Source organism: Ylistrum balloti, unplaced genomic scaffold (assembly GCF_031769215.1).
Source record: "Ylistrum balloti isolate Yb309-2 unplaced genomic scaffold, AGI_CSIRO_Ybal_v1 Utg369788, whole genome shotgun sequence".
NCBI classification, from domain to species: domain Eukaryota; kingdom Metazoa; phylum Mollusca; class Bivalvia; order Pectinida; family Pectinidae; genus Ylistrum; species Ylistrum balloti.
The window spans coordinates 511,726-530,021 of record NW_026781973.1 but is presented as its reverse complement, the minus strand read 5'-3'; the positions used below and the strand labels follow the sequence as shown (position 1 = coordinate 530,021).

Here is an 18,296-nt window from a genome sequence, read left to right as displayed (position 1 = left end):
AGGGCACTACCTTTCAGAAACTATCTTTCAGAAATGACTATGATTCCAGCCGCTCCTGTTATGGCACTACCTTACAGAAATGACTATGATTCCAGCCAGTTCTGTTATGGCACTATCTTTCAGAAATCACTATGATTCCAGCCGCTCCTGTTATGGCACTACCTTACAGAAATGACTATGATTCCAGCCGGTTCTGTCAGGGCACTACCTTTAAGAAACTATCTTTCAGAAATGACTATGATTCCTGCCGGTTCTGTCAGGGCACAACCTTTCAGAAATCACTATGATCCAGCCGGTTCTGTCAGGGCACTACCTTTCAGAAATTACTATGATTCCAGCCGGTTCTGTTAGGGCACTACCTTTCAGAAATCACTCTGATTCCAGCCGGTTCTGCCATGGCACTACCTTTCAGATATCACTATCATTCCAGCCAGTTCTGTTAGGGCACTACCTTTCAGAAATCACTATTATTCCAGCCGGTTCTGTCAGGGCACTACCTTTCAGAAATGACTGATTCCAGCCGGTCCTGTTATGGCACTACCTTTCAGAAATCACTATGATTCCAGCCGGTCCTGTTATGGCACTACCTTTCAGAAATGACTATTATTCCAGACGGTTCTAACGGGGCACTACCTTTCCAAATCACTGTGATTCCAGCCGGTTCTCTCAGGGCACTACCTTTCAGAAATGACTATGATTCCAGCCGGTCCTGTTATGGCACTACCTTTCAGAAATGACTATGATTCCAGCCGGTTCTGTAAGGGCACTACCTTTCAGAAATGACTATGATTCCAGCCGGTCCTGTTATGGCACTACCTTTCAGAAATGACTATTATTCCAGCCGGTTCTGTCAGGGCACTACCTTTCAGATATCACTATGATTCCAGCCGGTTCTGTCAGGGCTCTACCTTTCAGAAATCACTATGATTCCAGCTGCTCATGTTATGGCACTACCTTTCAGAAATGACTATTATTCCAGACGGTTCTTACGGGGCACTACCTTTCAAAATTACTATGATTCCAGCAGGTTCTGTCAGGGCACTACCTTTCAGAAACTACCTTTCAGAAATCACTATGATTCCAGCCGGTTCTGTTAGGGCACTACCTTTCAGAAACTACCTTTCAGAAATCACTATGATTCCAGCCGGTCCTGTTAGGGCACTACCTTTCAGAAATCACTATGATTCCAGCCGGTTTTGTCAGGGCACTACCTTTCAGAAATCACTATGATTCCAGCCGGTCCTGTTATCGCACTACCTTTCAGAAACTACCTTTTTGAAATGACTATGATTCCAGCTGGTTCTGTCAGGGCACAACCTTTCAGAAATCACTATGATTCCAGCCGGTCCTGTTATCGCACTACCTTTCAGAAACTACCTTTTTGAAATGACTATGATTCCAGCTGGTTCTGTCAGGGCACTACCTTTCAGAAATCACTATGATTCCAGCCGGTTCTGTCAGGGCTCTACCTTTCAGAAACTACCTTTTTGAAATCACTATGATTCCAGCTGGTTCTGTCAGGGCACAACCTTTCAGAAATCACTATCATTCCAGCCGGTTCTGTCAGGGCTCTACCTTTCAGAAACTACCTTTTTGAAATCACTATGATTCCAGCAGGTTCTGTCAGGGCACTACCTTTCAGAAACTACCTTTCAGAAATCACTATGATTCCAGCCGGTTCTGTTAGGGCACTACCTTTCAGAAACTACCTTTCAGAAATCACTATGATTCCAGCCGGTTCTGTTAGGGCACTACCTTTCAGAAACTACCTTTCAGAAATCACTATGATTCCAGCCGGTCCTGTTAGGGCACTACCTTTCAGAAATCACTATGATTCCAGCCGGTTCTGTCAGGGCACTACCTTTCAGAAATCACTATGATTCCAGCCGGTCCTGTTATCGCACTACCTTTCAGAAACTACCTTTTTGAAATGACTATGATTCCAGCTGGTTCTGTCAGGGCACTACCTTTCAGAAATCACTATGATTCCAGCCGGTTCTGTCAGGGCTCTACCTTTCAGAAATCACTATCATTCCAGCCGGTTCTGTCAGGGCTCTACCTTTCAGAAACTACCTTTTTGAAATCACTATGATTCCAGCTGGTTCTGTCAGGGCTCTACCTTTCAGAAATGACTATGATTCCAGCCGGTTCTGTCAGGGCACTACATTTTTGAAATGACTATGATTCCAGCCGGTTCTGTCAAGGCACAACCTTTCAGAAATAACTATGATTCCAGCCAGTTCTGTCAGGGCACTACCTTTCAGAAATTACTATGATTCCAGCCGGTTCTGTTAGGGCACTACCTTTCAGAAATGACTGATTCCAGCCGGTCCTGTTATGGCACTACCTTTCAGAAATCACTATGATTCCAGCCGGTCCTGTTATGGCACTACCTTTCAGAAACTACCTTTTTGAAATGACTATGATTCCAGCCGGTTCTGTCAGGGCACAACCTTTCAGAAATGACTATTATTCCAGACGGTTCTAACGGGGCACTACCTTTCCAAATCACTGTGATTCCAGCCGGTTCTCTCAGGGCACTACCTTTCAGAAATGACTATGATTCCAGCCGGTCCTGTTATGGCACTACCTTTCAGAAATGACTATGATTCCAGCCGGTTCTGTAAGGGCACTACCTTTCAGAAATGACTATGATTCCAGCCGGTCCTGTTATGGCACTTCCTTTCAGAAATGACTATGATTCCAGCCGGTTCTGTCAGGGCACTACATTTTTGAAATGACTATGATTCCAGCTGGTTCTGTCAGGGCTCTACCTTTCAGAAATCATTATGATTCCAGCTGCTCATGTTATGGCACTACCTTTCAGAAATGACTAGAAATGACTATTCTGTCAGGGCACTACCTTTCAGAAATCACTATGATTCTTCTGTCAGGGCACAACCTTTCAAAATTACTATGATTCCAGCCGGTCCTGTTATCGCACTACCTTTCAGAAACTACCTTTCAGAAATCACTATGATTCCAGCCGGTTCTGTTAGGGCACTACCTTTCAGAAACTACCTTTCAGAAATCACTATGATTCCAGCCGGTTCTGTTAGGGCACTACCTTTCAGAAACTACCTTTAAGAAATCACTATGATTCCAACTACCTTTCAGAAATCACTATGATTCCAGCCGGTTTTGTCAGGGCACTACCTTTCAGAAATCACTATGATTCCAGCCGGTCCTGTTATCGCACTACCTTTCAGAAACTACCTTTTTGAAATGACTATGATTCCAGCTGGTTCTGTCAGGGCACAACCTTTCAGAAATCACTATGATTCCAGCCGGTTCTGTCAGGGCTTTAGCTTTCAGAAACTACCTTTTTGAAATCACTATGATTCCAGCTGGCTCTGTCATGGCACTACCTTTCAGAAATGACTATGATTCCAGCCGGTTCTGTCAGGGCACTACATTTTTGAAATGACTATGATTCCAGCTGGTTCTGTCAGGGCACAACCTTTCAGAAATGACTATGATTCCAGCGGCTCCTCTTATGGCACTACCAAACAGAATTGACTATGATTCCAGCCGGTTCTGTTATGGCACTACCTTTCAGAAATCACCATGATTCCAGCCGCTCCTGTTATGGCACTACCTTACAGAATTGACTATGATTCCAGCCGGTTCTGTCAAGGCACTACCATTCAGAAATCACCATGATTCCAGCCGGTTCTGTCAAGGCACAACCTTTCAGAAATAACTATGATTCCAGCCGGTTCTGTCAGGGCACTACCTTTCAGAAATTACTATGATTCCAGCCGGTTCTGTTAGGGCACTACCTTTCAGAAATATCACTACTCCTTTCAGAAATGACTATGATTCCAGCCGGTTCTGTTAGGGCACTACCTTTCAGAAATGACTATGGCCGGTCCTGTTATGGCACTACCTTTCAGAAATCACTATGATTCCAGCCGGTTCTGTCAGGACACTACCTTTCAGAAATCACTATTATTCCAGCCGGTTCTGTCAGGGCACTACCTTTCAGAAATTATGGCACTACCTTACAGAAATGACTATGATTCCAGCCGCTCCTGTTATGGCACTACCTTACAGAAATTACTATGATTCCAGCAGGTTCTGTCAGGGCACTACCTTTCAGAAACTACCTTTCAGAAATCACTATGATTCCAGCCGGTTCTGTTAGGGCACTACCTTTCAGAAACTACCTTTCAGAAATCACTATGATTCCAGCCGGTTCTGTTAGGGCACTACCTTTCAGAAACTACCTTTCAGAAATCACTATGATTCCAGCCGGTCCTGTTAGGGCACTACCTTTCAGAAATCACTATGATTCCAGCCGGTTCTGTCAGGGCACTACCTTTCAGAAATCACTATGATTCCAGCCGGTCCTGTTATCGCACTACCTTTCAGAAACTACCTTTTTGAAATGACTATGATTCCAGCTGGTTCTGTCAGGGCACAACCTTTCAGAAATCACTATGATTCCAGCCGGTCCTGTTATCGCACTACCTTTCAGAAACTACCTTTTTGAAATGACTATGATTCCAGCTGGTTCTGTCAGGGCACTACATTTCAGAAATCACTATGATTCCAGCCGGTTCTGTCAGGGCACTACCTTTCAGAAATCACTATGATTCCAGCCGGTTCTGTCAGGGCACTACCTTTTTGAAATCACTATGATTCCAGCCGGTTCTGTCAGGGCACTACCTTTCAGAAATGACTATGATTCCAGCCGGTTCTGTCATGGCACTACCTTTCAGAAATCACTATGATTCCAGCCGGTTCTGTCAGGGCTCTACCTTTCAGAAATCACTATGATTCCAGCCGGTTCTGTCAGGGCTCTACCTTTCAGAAACTACCTTTCAGAAATCACTATGATTCCAGCCGGTTCTGTCAGGACACTACCTTTCAGAAATCACTATTATTCCAGCCGGTTCTGTCAGGGCACTACCTTTCAGAAACTACCTTTGAATCACTATGATTCCAGCCGGTCCTGTTATCGCATCGCACTACCTTTCAGAAACTACCTTTTTGAAATGACTATGATTCCAGCTGGTTCTGTCAGGGCACTACATTTCAGAAATCACTATGATTCCAGCCGGTTCTGTCAGGGCACTACTTTCAGAAATCACTATGATTCCAGCCGGTTCTGTTATGGCACTACCTTTCAGAAATGCCTTTTTGAAATCACTATGATTCCAGCCGGTTCTGTCAGGGCACTACCTTTCAGAAATACCTTTTTGACTATGATTCCAGCCGGTTCTGTTATGGCACTACCTTTTTGAAATGACTATGATTCCAGCTGGTTCTGTCAGGGCACAACCTTTCAGAAATCACTATGATTCCAGCCGGTTCAGTTAGGGTACTACCTTTCAGAAATCACTATGATTCCAGCCGGTTCTGTAAGGGCACTACCTTTCAGAAATGACTATGATTCCAGCCGGTCCTGTTAGACCTTTCAGAAATCACTATGATTCCAGCCGGTTCTGTTAGGGCACTACCTTTCAGAAATCACTATGATTCCAGCCGGTTCTGTCAGGGCACTACCTTTCAGAAATCACTATGATTCCAGCCGGTACTGTTATCGCACTACCTTTCAGAAACTACCTTTTTGAAATGACTATGATTCCAGCTGGTTCTGTCAGGGCACTACCTTTCAGAAATGACTATGATTCCAGCCGGTTCTGTCAGGGCACTACCTTTCAGAAATTACTATGATTCCAGCCGGTCCTGTTATGGCACTACCTTTCAGAAATCACTATGATTCCAGCCGGTCCTGTTATGGCACTACCTTTCAGAAATGACTATGATTCCAGCCGGTTCTGTAAGGGCACTACCTTTCAGAAATGACTATGATTCCAGCCGGTCCTGTTATGGCACTACCTGTCAGAAATGACTATGATTCCAGCCGGTTCTGTAAGGGCACTACCTTTCAGAAATCACTATGATTCCAGCCGGTTCTGTCATGGCACTACCTTTCAGAAATCACTATGATTCCAGCCGGTTCTGTTATGGCACTACCTTTCAGAAATGACTATTCCAGCCGGTTCTGTTAGGGCACTACCTTTCAGAAATCACTATGATTCCAGCCGGTCCTGTGATGGCACTACCTTTCAGAAATGACTATTATTCCAGCCGGTTCTGTCATGGCACTACCTTTCAGATATCACTATGATTCCAGCCGGTTCTGTCAGGGCACTACCTTTCAGAAATCACTATGATTCCAGCCGGTCCTGTTATCGCACTACCTTTCAGAAACTACCTTTTTGAAATGACTATGATTCCAGCTGGTTCTGTCAGGGCACAACCTTTCAGAAATCACTATGATTCCAGCCGGTCCTGTTATCGCACTACCTTTCAGAAACTACCTTTTTGAAATGACTATGATTCCAGCTGGTTCTGTCAGGGCACTACCTTTCAGAAATCACTATGATTCCAGCCGGTTCTGTCAGGGCTCTACCTTTCAGAAATCACTACGATTCCAGCTGCTCATTTTATGGCACTACCTTTCAGAAATGACTATGCCAGCCGGTTCTGTCAGGGCACTACCTTTCAGAAATGACTATGATTCAGGGCACTACCTTTCAGAAATCACTATGATTCCAGCTGGACTATGATTCCAGCTGGTTCTGTCAGGGCTCTACCTTTCAGAAATCATTATGATTCCAGCTGCTCATGTTATGGCACTACCTTTCAGAAATGACTATGATTCCAGCCGGTTCTGTCAGGGCACTACCTTTACCTTTCAGAAATCACTATGATTCCAGCCGGTTCTGTCAGGGCACTACCTTTCAGAAACTACCTTTCAGAAATCACTATGATTCCAGCCGGTTCTGTTAGGGCACTACCTTTCAGAAATCTACTCACTATGATTCCAGCCGGTTCTGTTAGGGCACTACCTTTCAGTATCTACCTTTCAGAATTCACTATGATTCCAGCCGGTCCTGTTAGGGCACACTACCTTTCAGAAATCACTATGATTCCAGCCGGTTTTGTCAGGGCACTACCTTTCAGAAATCACTATGATTCCAGCCGGTCCTGTTATCGCACTACCTTTCAGAAACTACCTTTTTGAAATGACTATGATTCCAGCTGGTTCTGTCAGGGCACTACCTTTCAGAAATCACTATGATTCCAGCCGGTTCTGTCAGGGCTCTACCTTTCAGAAACTACCTTTTTGAAATCACTATGATTCCAGCTGGCTCTGCCATGGCACTACCTTTCAGAAATGACTATGATTCCAGCCGGTTCTGTCAGGGCACTACATTTTTGAAATGACTATGATTCCAGCTGGTTCTGTCAGGGCACAACCTTTCAGAAATGACTATGATTCCAGCGGCTCCTATTATGGCACTACCTTACAGAATTGACTATGATTGCAGCCGGTTCTGTTATGGCACTACCTTTCAGAAATCACCATGATTCCAGCCGCTCCTGTTATGGCACTACCTTACAGAATTGACTATGATTCCTGCCGGTTCTGTCAAGGCACTACCATTCAGAAATCACCATGATTCCAGCCGGTTCTGTCAAGGCACAACCTTTCAGAAATAACTATGATTCCAGCCGGTTCTGTCAGGGCTCTACCTTTCAGAAACTACCTTTCAGAAATCACTATGATTCCAGCCGGTTCTGTCAGGACACTACCTTTCAGAAATCACTATGATTCCAGCCGGTCCTGTTATCGCACTACCTTTCAGAAACTACCTTTTTGAAATGACTATGATTCCAGCTGGTTCTGTCAGGGCACAACCTTTCAGAAATCACTATGATTCCAGCCGGTCCTGTTATGGCACTACCTTTCAGAAATCACTATTATTCCAGCCGGTTCTGTCAGGGCACTACCTTTCAGAAACTACCTTTTTGAAATGACTATGATTCCAGCTGGTTCTGTCAGGGCACAACCTTTCAGAAATCACTATGATTCCAACCGCTCCTGTTATGGCACTACCTTTCAGAAATCACTATTATTCCAGCCGGTTCTGTCAGGGCACTACCTTTCAGAAACTACCTTTTTGAAATGACTATGATTCCAGCTGGTTCTGTCAGGGCACAACCTTTCAGAAATCACTATGATTCCAGCCGGTTCTGTCAGGGCTCTACCTTTCAGAAACTACCTTTCAGAAATCACTATGATTCCAGCCGGTTCTGTCAGGACACTATCTTTCAGAAATCACTATGATTCCAGCCGGTTCTGTTAGGGCACTACCTTTCAGAAATCCTTTTTGAAATGACTATGATTCCAGCTGGTTCTGTCAGGCACTACCTTTCAGAAATCACTATGATTCCAGCCGGTTCTGTCAGGGCACTACCTTTCAGAAATGACTATGATTCCAGCCGGTTCTGTCAGGGCACTACCTTTCAGAAATCACTATGATTCCAGCCGGTTCTGTTAGGGCACTACCTTTCAGAAATTACTATGATTCCAGCCGGTTCTGTTAGGGCACTACCTTTCAGAAATCACTATGATTCCAGCCGGTTCTGTCAGGGCACTACCTTTCAGAAAAGACGATTAATAAATCACTATGATTCCAGCCACTTCTGTAAGGGCACTACCTTTCAGAAATCACTATGATTCCAGCCGGTGCTGTTATGGCACTACCTTTCAGAAATGACTATGATTCCAGCCGGTCCTGTTATGGCACTACCTTTCAGAAATCACTATGATTCCAGCCGGTCCTGTTATGGCACTACCTTTCAGAAATCACTATTATTCCAGCCGGTTCTGTCAGGGCACTACCTTTCAGAAACTACCTTTTTGAAATCACTATGATTCCAGCTGGTTCTGTCAGGGCACAACCTTTCAGAAATCACTATGATTCCAGCCGGTTCTGTTAGGGCACTACCTTTCAGAAATGACTACCTTTTTGAAATCACTATGATTCCAGCCGGTTCTGTCAGAGCACTCCCTTTCAGAAATGACTATGATCCAGCCGGTTCTGTTAGGGCACTACCTTTCAGAAATCACTATGATTCCAGCCGGTTCTGTTAGGGCACTACCTTTCAGAAATCACTATTATTCCAGACGGTTCTAACGGGGCACTCCCTTTCAGAAATGACTATGATCCAGCCGGTTCTGTTAGGGTACTACCTTTCAGAAATCACTATGATTCCAGCCGGCCCTGTTATGGCACTACCTTTCAGAAATGACTATGATTCCAGCCGCTCCTGTTATGGCACTACCTTACAGAAATGACTATAATTCCAGCCGGTTCTGTTATGGCACTACCTTTCAGAAATCACTATGATTCCAGCCGGTTCTGTTATGGCACTACCTTTTTGACCTAATGACTATGATTCCATGACTATGATTCCAGCCGGTTCTGTCAGGGCACTACCTTTCAGAAATCACTATTATTCCAGACGGTTCTGTCAGTGCACTACCTTTCAGAAATCACTATGATTCCAGCCGGTCCTGTCAGGGCACTACCAGAAGCTTTTCAGAAATCACTATGATTCCAGCCGGTTCTGTCAGGGCACTACCTTTCAGAAATGACTATCCCAGCCGGTTCTGTCAGGGCACTACCTTTCAGAAACTACCTTTTTGAAATCACTATGATTCCAGCTGGTTCTGTCAGGGCTCTACCTTTCAGAAATGACTATGATTCCAGCCGGTTCTGTCAGGGCACTACATTTTTGAAATGACTATGATTCCAGCTGGTTCTGTCAGGGCTCTACCTTTCAGAAATCATTATGATTCCAGCTGCTCCTGTTATGGCACTACCTTTCAGAAATGACTATGATTCCAGCGTTCTGTTACTACCTTTCAGAAATCACTATGATTCCAGCCGGTTCTGTTAGGGCACTACCTTTCAGAAATCTATGATTCCAGCCGGTTCTGTTAGACTACCTTTCAGAAATCACTATGATTCCAGCCGGTTCTGTTAGGGCACTACCTTTCAGAAATCTATGACCTTTGTTAGGGCACTACCTTTCAGATATCACTATCATTCCAGCCAGTTCTGTTAGGGCACTACCTTTCACAAATGACTGATTCCAGCAGGTTCTGTTAGGCCACTACCTTTCAGAAATCACTATTATTCCAGACGGTTCTAACGGGGCACTACCTTTCAGAAATCACTATGATTCCAGCCGGTTCTGTCAGGACACTACCTTTCAGAAATCACTATTATTCCAGCCGGTTCTGTCAGGGCACTACCTTTCAGAAACTACCTTTTTGAAATGACTATGATTCCAGCTGGTTCTGTCAGGGCACAACCTTTCAGAAATCACTATGATTCCAGCCGGTCCTGTTATGGCACTACCTTTCAGAAATCACTATTATTCCAGCCGGTTCTGTCAGGGCACTACCTTTCAGAAATACCTTTTTGAAATCTATGATTCCAGCCGGTTCTGTCATGGCACTACCTTTCAGAAATGACTATGATTCCAGCCGGTTCTGTCCTGTTATGGCACTACCTTTCAGAAATGACTATGATTCCAGCCGCTCCTGTTATGGCACTACCTTACAGAAATGACTATAATTCCAGCCGGTTCTGTTATGGCACTACCTTTCAGAAATCACTATAATTCCAGCCGCTCCTGTTATGGCACTACCTTACAGAAATGACTATGATTCCAGCCGGTTCTGTCAAGGCACTACCATTAAGAAATCACCATGATTCCAGCCGGTTCTGTCAAGGCACAACCTTTCAGAAATAACTATGATTCCAGCCGGTTCTGTCAGGGCACTACCTTTCAGAAACTACCTTTCAGAAATCACTATGATTCCAGCCGGTTCTGTCAGGGCACTCCCTTTCAGAAACTACCTTTCAGAAATCACTATGATTCCAGCCGGTCCTGTTATCGCACTACCTTTCAGAAACTACCTTTTTGAAATGACTATGATTCCAGCTGGTTCTGTCAGGGCACAACCTTTCAGAAATCACTATGATTCCAGCCGGTCCTGTTATGGCACTACCTTTCAGAAATCACTATTATTCCAGCCGGTTCTGTCAGGGCACTACCTTTCAGAAACTACCTTTTTGAAATGACTATGATTCCAGCTGGTTCTGTCAGGGCACTACCTTTCAGAAATCACTATGATTCCAGCCGGTTCTGTCAGGGCACTACCTTTCAGAAATGACTATGATTCCAGCTGGTTCTGTCAGGGCATTACCTTTCAGAAATCACTATGATTCCAGCCGGTTCTGTTATGGCACTACCTTTCAGAAATGACTATGATTCCAGCCGCTCCTGTTATGGCACTACCTTACAGAAATGACTATGATTCCAGCCGCTCCTGTTATGGCACTACCTTACAGAAATGACTATAATTCCAGCCGGTTCTGTTATGGCACTACCTTTCAGAAATGACTATGATTCCAGCCGGTTCCAGGGCACTACCTTTGTCAGAAATTACTATGATTCCAGCTGGTTCTGTCAGGGCATTACCTTTCAGAAATCACTATGATTCCAGCCGGTCCTGTTATCGCACTTCCTTTCAGAAATGACTATTATTCCAGACGGTTCTGTCAGGGCTCTACCTTTCAGAAATCACTATAATTCCAGCAGGTTCTGTTAGGGCACTACCTTTCAGTAATGACTATGATTCCAGCCGGTTCTGGTAGGGCACTACCTTTCAGAAATCACTTTTGTCAGGGCACCTTTTTCAGAAATCACTATGATTCCAGCCGGTTCTGTTAGGGCACTACCTTTCAGAAACTACCTTTCAGAAATCACTATGATTCCAGCCGGTTCTGTCAGGACACTACCTTTCAGAAATCACTATGATTCCAGCCGGTTTTGTCAGGGCACTACCTTTCAGAAATCACTATGATTCCAGCCGGTCCTGTTATCGCACTACCTTTCAGAAACTACCTTTTTGAAATGACTATGATTCCAGCTGGTTCTGTCAGGGCACAACCTTTCAGAAATCACTATCATTCCAGCCGGTTCTGTCAGGGCTCTACCTTTCAGAAACTACCTTTTTGAAATCACTATGATTCCAGCTGGCTCTGCCATGGCACTACCTTTCAGAAATGACTATGATTCCAGCCGGTTCTGTCAGGGCACTACATTTTTGAAATGACTATGATTCCAGCTGGTTCTGTCAGGGCACAACCTTTCAGAAATGACTATGATTCCAGCGGCTCCTGTTATGGCACTACCTTACAGAATTGACTATGATTGCAGCCGGTTCTGTTATGGCACTACCTTTCAGAAATCACCATGATTCCAGCCGCTCCTGTTATGGCACTACCTTACAGAAATGACTATGATTCCTGCCGGTTCTGTCAAGGCACTACCATTCAGAAATCACCATGATTCCAGCCGGTTCTGTCAAGGCACAACCTTTCAGAAATAACTATGATTCCAGCCGGTTCTGTCAGGGCTCTACCTTTCAGAAACTACCTTTCAGAAATCACTATGATTCCAGCCGGTTCTGTCAGGGCACTACCTTTCAGAAATCACTATGATTCCAGCCGGTCCTGTTATCGCACTACCTTTCAGAAACTACCTTTTTGAAATGACTATGATTCCAGCTGGTTCTGTCAGGGCACAACCTTTCAGAAATCACTATGATTCCAGCCGGTCCTGTTATGGCACTACCTTTCAGAAATCACTATTATTCCAGCCGGTTCTGTCAGGGCACTACCTTTCAGAAACTACCTTTTTGAAATGACTATGATTCCAGCTGGTTCTGTCAGGGCACAACCTTTCAGAAATCACTATGATTCCAGCCGGTTCAGTTAGGGTACTACCTTTCAGAAATCACTATGATTCCGGCGGGTCCTGTTATTGCACTACCTTTCAGAAATGACTATTATACAAGACGGTTCTGTCAGGGCACTACCTTTCAGAAATCACTATGATTCCAGCCGGTTCTGTTAGGGCACTACCTATCAGAAATTACCTTTTTGAAATGACTATGATTCCAGTTGGTTCAGTCAGGGCACAACCTTTCAGAAATCACTATGATTCCAGCCGGTTCAGTTAGGGTACTACCTTTCAGAAATGACTATTATTGCAGACGCTTCTGTCAGGGCACTCCCTTTCAGAAATGACTATGATCCAGCCGGTTCTGTTAGGGCACTACCTTTCAGAAATCACTATGATTCCAGCCGGCCCTGTTATGGCACTACCTTTTAGAAATGACTATGATTCCAGTTAATTCTGTCAGGGCACAACCTTTCAGAAATCACTATGATTCCAGCCGGTTCTGTCAGAGCACTCCCTTTCAGAAATGACTATGATCCAGCCGGTTCTGTTAGGGCACTACCTTTCAGAAATCACTATGATTCCAGCCGGCCCTGTTATGGCACTACCTTTTAGAAATGACTATTATTCCAGACGGTTCTGTCAGGGCTCTACCTTTCAGAAATCACTATGATTCCAGCAGGTTCTGTTAGGGCACTACCTTTCAGTAATGACTATGATTCCAGCCGGTTCTGGTAGGGCATTACCTTTCAGAAACTCCCTTTCAGAAATCACTGTGATTCCAGCCGGTTCTGTCAGGGCACTACCTTTCAGAAACTCCCTTTCAGAAATCACTGTGATTCCAGCCGGTTCTGGTAGGGCACTACCTTTCAGAAATCACTATGTTTCTAGCCGGTTCTGTCAGGGCACTGCCTTTCAGAAATCACTATGATTCCAACCGGTTCTTTCAGGGCACTACCTTTCAGAAACTCCCTTTCAGAAATCACTATGATTCCAGCCGGTTCTGTCAGGGCACAACCTTTCAGAAATCACTATGATTCCAGCCGGCCTGTTACCTTTTTTCATGGTGGATGTAATACAACCTCATAGATTTTATCGTATGTATCTGTCAAAAAATCCAGTTTTTAGTTGATTTAAATCGTGATTTCGGTCAAGACAGCTTTTGAATGTTGATATGGAATCAATTGCGGCAACTTAACATCAGATATTTGGAAGGTACTGTTGTTACTAGTTCGGAATGCATATATTTCACAATAGGAAAACCAAAACTGCCCCTGTTGATCGCGTTGTAGGCTGAGGTAAGCTGTTGATTTTGTCGGGTGTGTATTCTATAAACAAAGACATCCTTAACACGTGAAACAGAAGACTTGCTAATGTCTTGCTACCCGTTTTGAAAAGACTTTATATGACAGGACCGAATATCCTATAAAACATACGGGGGTCACTGACGTTGTGTGATGTTCTCAAATCCGTGTGGCTTGTGGTCCTTTCACCTACCTGTGAATCTGGTCAATTGCATCATAGGTCTACAAGACGGGAGTCTTGACCTTCACATTGCTCATTCTGCCACGTTTCTCACGTGCCTTATAAACAAACCGGTGACAGTATTATTGGTCTATACTCGTTTCTGATCTCTGATTATTGTTAGCTCACCATCTTAAAGACATTACAGCTGCTGCTGTGTCGGCCTTATCCCACCCCACTGGTGTCAAATTAACCCTTGAAGCATCTTCCGTGGTCCAATAGAACTAAAGGCAAAATATTGGGACAGTAGGTTGAAAGAATTGTTTGTTCATACCAGTGATATTAGACTATGTTCGAACGTTACAAGGGTTTCACCATTGCCTAAAGTGTTAAAATCCTCGATCGACTTCTGAATAACCAAAAGGCCAGGCATGATGTTTAGAAGATGACTTGATGATACGAAGGTATTTCAAGTTTTTCATATTGACGACCTTAATCGACCTTCAAGGTCATTACGGTCAACGTTTAATTGTTTTCTCTCAATAACCAAAATGCCCAAGGTCCCGATATTTGGGAAGTTTTGAATGAGGCCTTTCAAATGTATTACCTTGCCCCACTTGAAATGTATCAAAGTCTGACAATGTGTGAATATCACTCGGAACCTGCTGGAAGGAAGAGTAATATTTCTTTAAACAAAAGAACAACTACAGGCGCAGACACGAAAACTGTTCATGACCTACAGAGAGGGTGGGCGATACTGGTCCTTGGCATTCTTGCTTTCATTTTAGGTGGTGGTACGCTGGTTCAAAATTCAGTCTGATCATACATTTTCCCTGAGTGTTCAACAAGATGATTATAACCGAAGTTCAGATAGCGTGTAGATTACTGTCATGTATATGGATACATGTGTTGTAAAACGGGAGCTGGTTGTTCTCTTTTGGTTCCGAGGTATATCCGAAGTGAGGATTTGGTGATATCGTCTTTGGGGTATGAATGTAGCTTGCGAAAAACAACCAAAAGAAGCCAACAGGTTGACAAATTCCCAGGTCAAAGGCAGACCATTGGCGTAATCCACGTATATATATATATATATATATATATATATATCTGACCTGGTTTACATCGACAGTCCTAACACTCAGTACATACATGACTCAGTAAAACTCGGAACGTCGATCAAAGATTTCATAGGTCTAACAGTCGGAACGTCGACCAAACATTTCACAGGTCTAACGGTCGGAACGTCTATCAAACATTTCACAGGTCTAACAGTCGGAACGTCTATCAAACATTTCACAGGTCTAACAGTCGGAACGTCGATCAAACATTTCACAGGTCTAACAGTCGGAACGTCGACCAAACATTTCACAGGTCTAACAGTCGGAACGTCTATCAAACATTTCACAGGTCTAACAGTCAGAACGTCGACCAAACATTTCACAGGTCTAACAGTCGGAACGTCTATCAAACATTTCACAGGTCTAACAGTCGGAACGTCTATCAAACATTTCACAGGTCTAACAGTCGGAACGTCTATCAAACATTTCACAGGTCTAACAGTCGGAACGTCTATCAAACATTTCACAGGTCTAACAGTCGGAACGTCTATCAAACATTTCACAGGTCTAACAGTCGGAACGTCTATCAAACATTTCACAGGTCTAACAGTCGGAACGTCGACCAAACATTTCACAGGTCTAACAGTCGGAACGTCGACCAAACATTTCACAGGTCTAACAGTCGGAACGTCGACCAAACATTTCACAGGTCTAACAGTCGGAACGTCTATCAAACATTTCACAGGTCTAACAGTCAGAACGTCGACCAAACATTTCACAGGTCTAACAGTCGGAACGTCTATCAAACATTTCACAGGTCTAACAGTCGGAACGTCTATCAAACATTTCACAGGGCTAACAGTCGGAACGTCGACCAAACATTTCACAGGTCTAACAGTCGGAACGTCGATCAAACATTTCACAGGTCTAACAGTCGGAACGTCGACCAAACATTTCACAGGTCTAACAGTCAGAACGTCGATCAAACATTTCATAGGTCTAGCAGTCGGAACATCTATCAAACATTTCACAGGTCTAACAGTCGGAACGTCTATCAAACATTTCATAGGTCTAGCAGTCGGAACGTCCATAAAACATTTCACAGGTCTAACAGTCGGAACGTCTATCAAACATTTCACAGGTCTAACAGTCGGAACGTCTATCAAACATTTCACAGGTCTAACAGTCGGAACGTCGACCAAACATTTCACAGGTCTAACAGTCGGAACGTCTATCAAACATTTCACAGGTCTAACAGTCGGAACGTCCATAAAACATTTCACAGGTCTAACAGTCGGAACGTCGACCAAACATTTCACAGGTCTAACAGTCGGAACGTCTATCAAACATTTCACAGGTCTAACAGTCGGAACGTCGACCAAACATTTCACAGGTCTAACAGTCGGAACGTCTATCAAACATTTCACAGGTCTAACAGTCGGAACGTCTATCAAACATTTCACAGGTCTAACAGTCGGAACGTCGACCAAACATTTCACAGGTCTAACAGTTGGAACGTCTATCAAACATTTCATAGGTCTAACAGTCGGAACGTCGACCAAACATTTCACAGGTCTAACAGTCGGAACGTCGACCAAACATTTCACAGGTCTAACAGTCGGAACGTCTATCAAACATTTCATAGGTCTAGCAGTCGGAACGTCCATAAAACATTTCACAGGTCTAACAGTCAGAACGTCGATCAAACATTTCATAGGTCTAGCAGTCGGAACGTCCATAAAACATTTCATAGGGCTAACAGTCGGAACGTCCATAAAATATTTCAGATATTCGGAGGCCTAACACACAGAACGTGATCAAACGTGATCTATAACACAGAGACGTGGGATAAATACATGTATACCTAGGGCTGATAAACCTAGGTTCTTTATAAAAAAAACTGGAGACATATAGCTTTGTTGAATGTGGTGCATAAAAATAGCGTTTGGTACTATGGTTTATAGTTTAAACACTGTTCTTGATAAGTTAATAAACGAAGATCGAACAAGTTTTCTTTCTGGTCGCTAGATTGATTTATGATATTATGCATTTTGCTGGGGGAAATGATAGACCAGGTATGTTGCTGTTAACTTTTTGAGAAAGCGTTCGATTCAGTTTCTTAACTATTTATTGAAAAAGTTTTATTACTTTTTGGTTTTGGTAAAATATCATTAATTGGCTGTAAATTAGTGGGGGAAATCTATGTTCTTTCTTTAGTATAAAGAGGGGCTGCAGACAGGGGTATCCGATTGCTCAATATCTCTTCATTCTTTGTGCAGAAGTTCAAGCCGTAATAGAAATATCAAAGATATTGATATTGAATCTTGTTCTATTCTGCTATCACAGTATGCTGATGATACTTCACTAGTACCTGACGAATCTGAAAAATCCTGAAAAGCTGCTATAGAAGACCTAAATGGATTTTCCAATATATCTGGGTTAAAGATAAATACTGATAAAACTCGAGTTATATGGATTGGCTCCAAAAAATACAGTGGGGATTTTTTCTACCAGAGTTCAGTATGAGCCTACATGAAATACTAAAACTGAATTTTGTCAAAATATTAATCGAACTGAAATCATTTATAAAATCATGGAGCAGAAGGTCACTAATTCCTATAGGAAAAAAACATGATCAAGTGATTACTTGTTTCTCAGTTTAATCACCTATTGATTTCTCTACCCAATCCTGACAACACATATCTTAAGAGACTTGATTCCATACTTTATGATTACTTATGGAATGGTAGACCAGAAAAAGTCAAAAGGGAGATAATTATTCAAAATTATGCAAACGGGTGGTTGAAAATGGTTAATCTGACAGCCTTTATACACTCACTAAAACTTACTTGGATCCGAATACTTTTCCACAATAATGAAAAATTGAAATTTATATTAAAAAAATATATAAATTCAGATCTTCTAGCAAATTGTGGTAGTGAATACATTGATATGTGTAGTCAGAAATGTGAAAATAGTTTTTGGAGGGACGTCCTTAAATCCTGGTATGTTTTCAATACCAAGTACTATGACAAGTTTTTCATGAGCATATACTGAGAGTACCTATTCGGTACAACAGTAACATTAAGATAGGGGAAGAACTATTTTATAATGAATTTGATGAGAAAAACATTGTTGTAATAAATAATT

At 43.1% G+C, this 18,296-nt stretch overlaps 1 protein-coding gene across 1 annotated transcript in view; it reads left to right on the top strand.

The window, feature by feature from the left end:
- The window catches only part of LOC132544260 (uncharacterized), a 30,125-nt gene that overhangs the window by 192 nt on the left and 11,637 nt on the right, over positions 1-18,296 (top strand). The window lies entirely within an intron of this gene.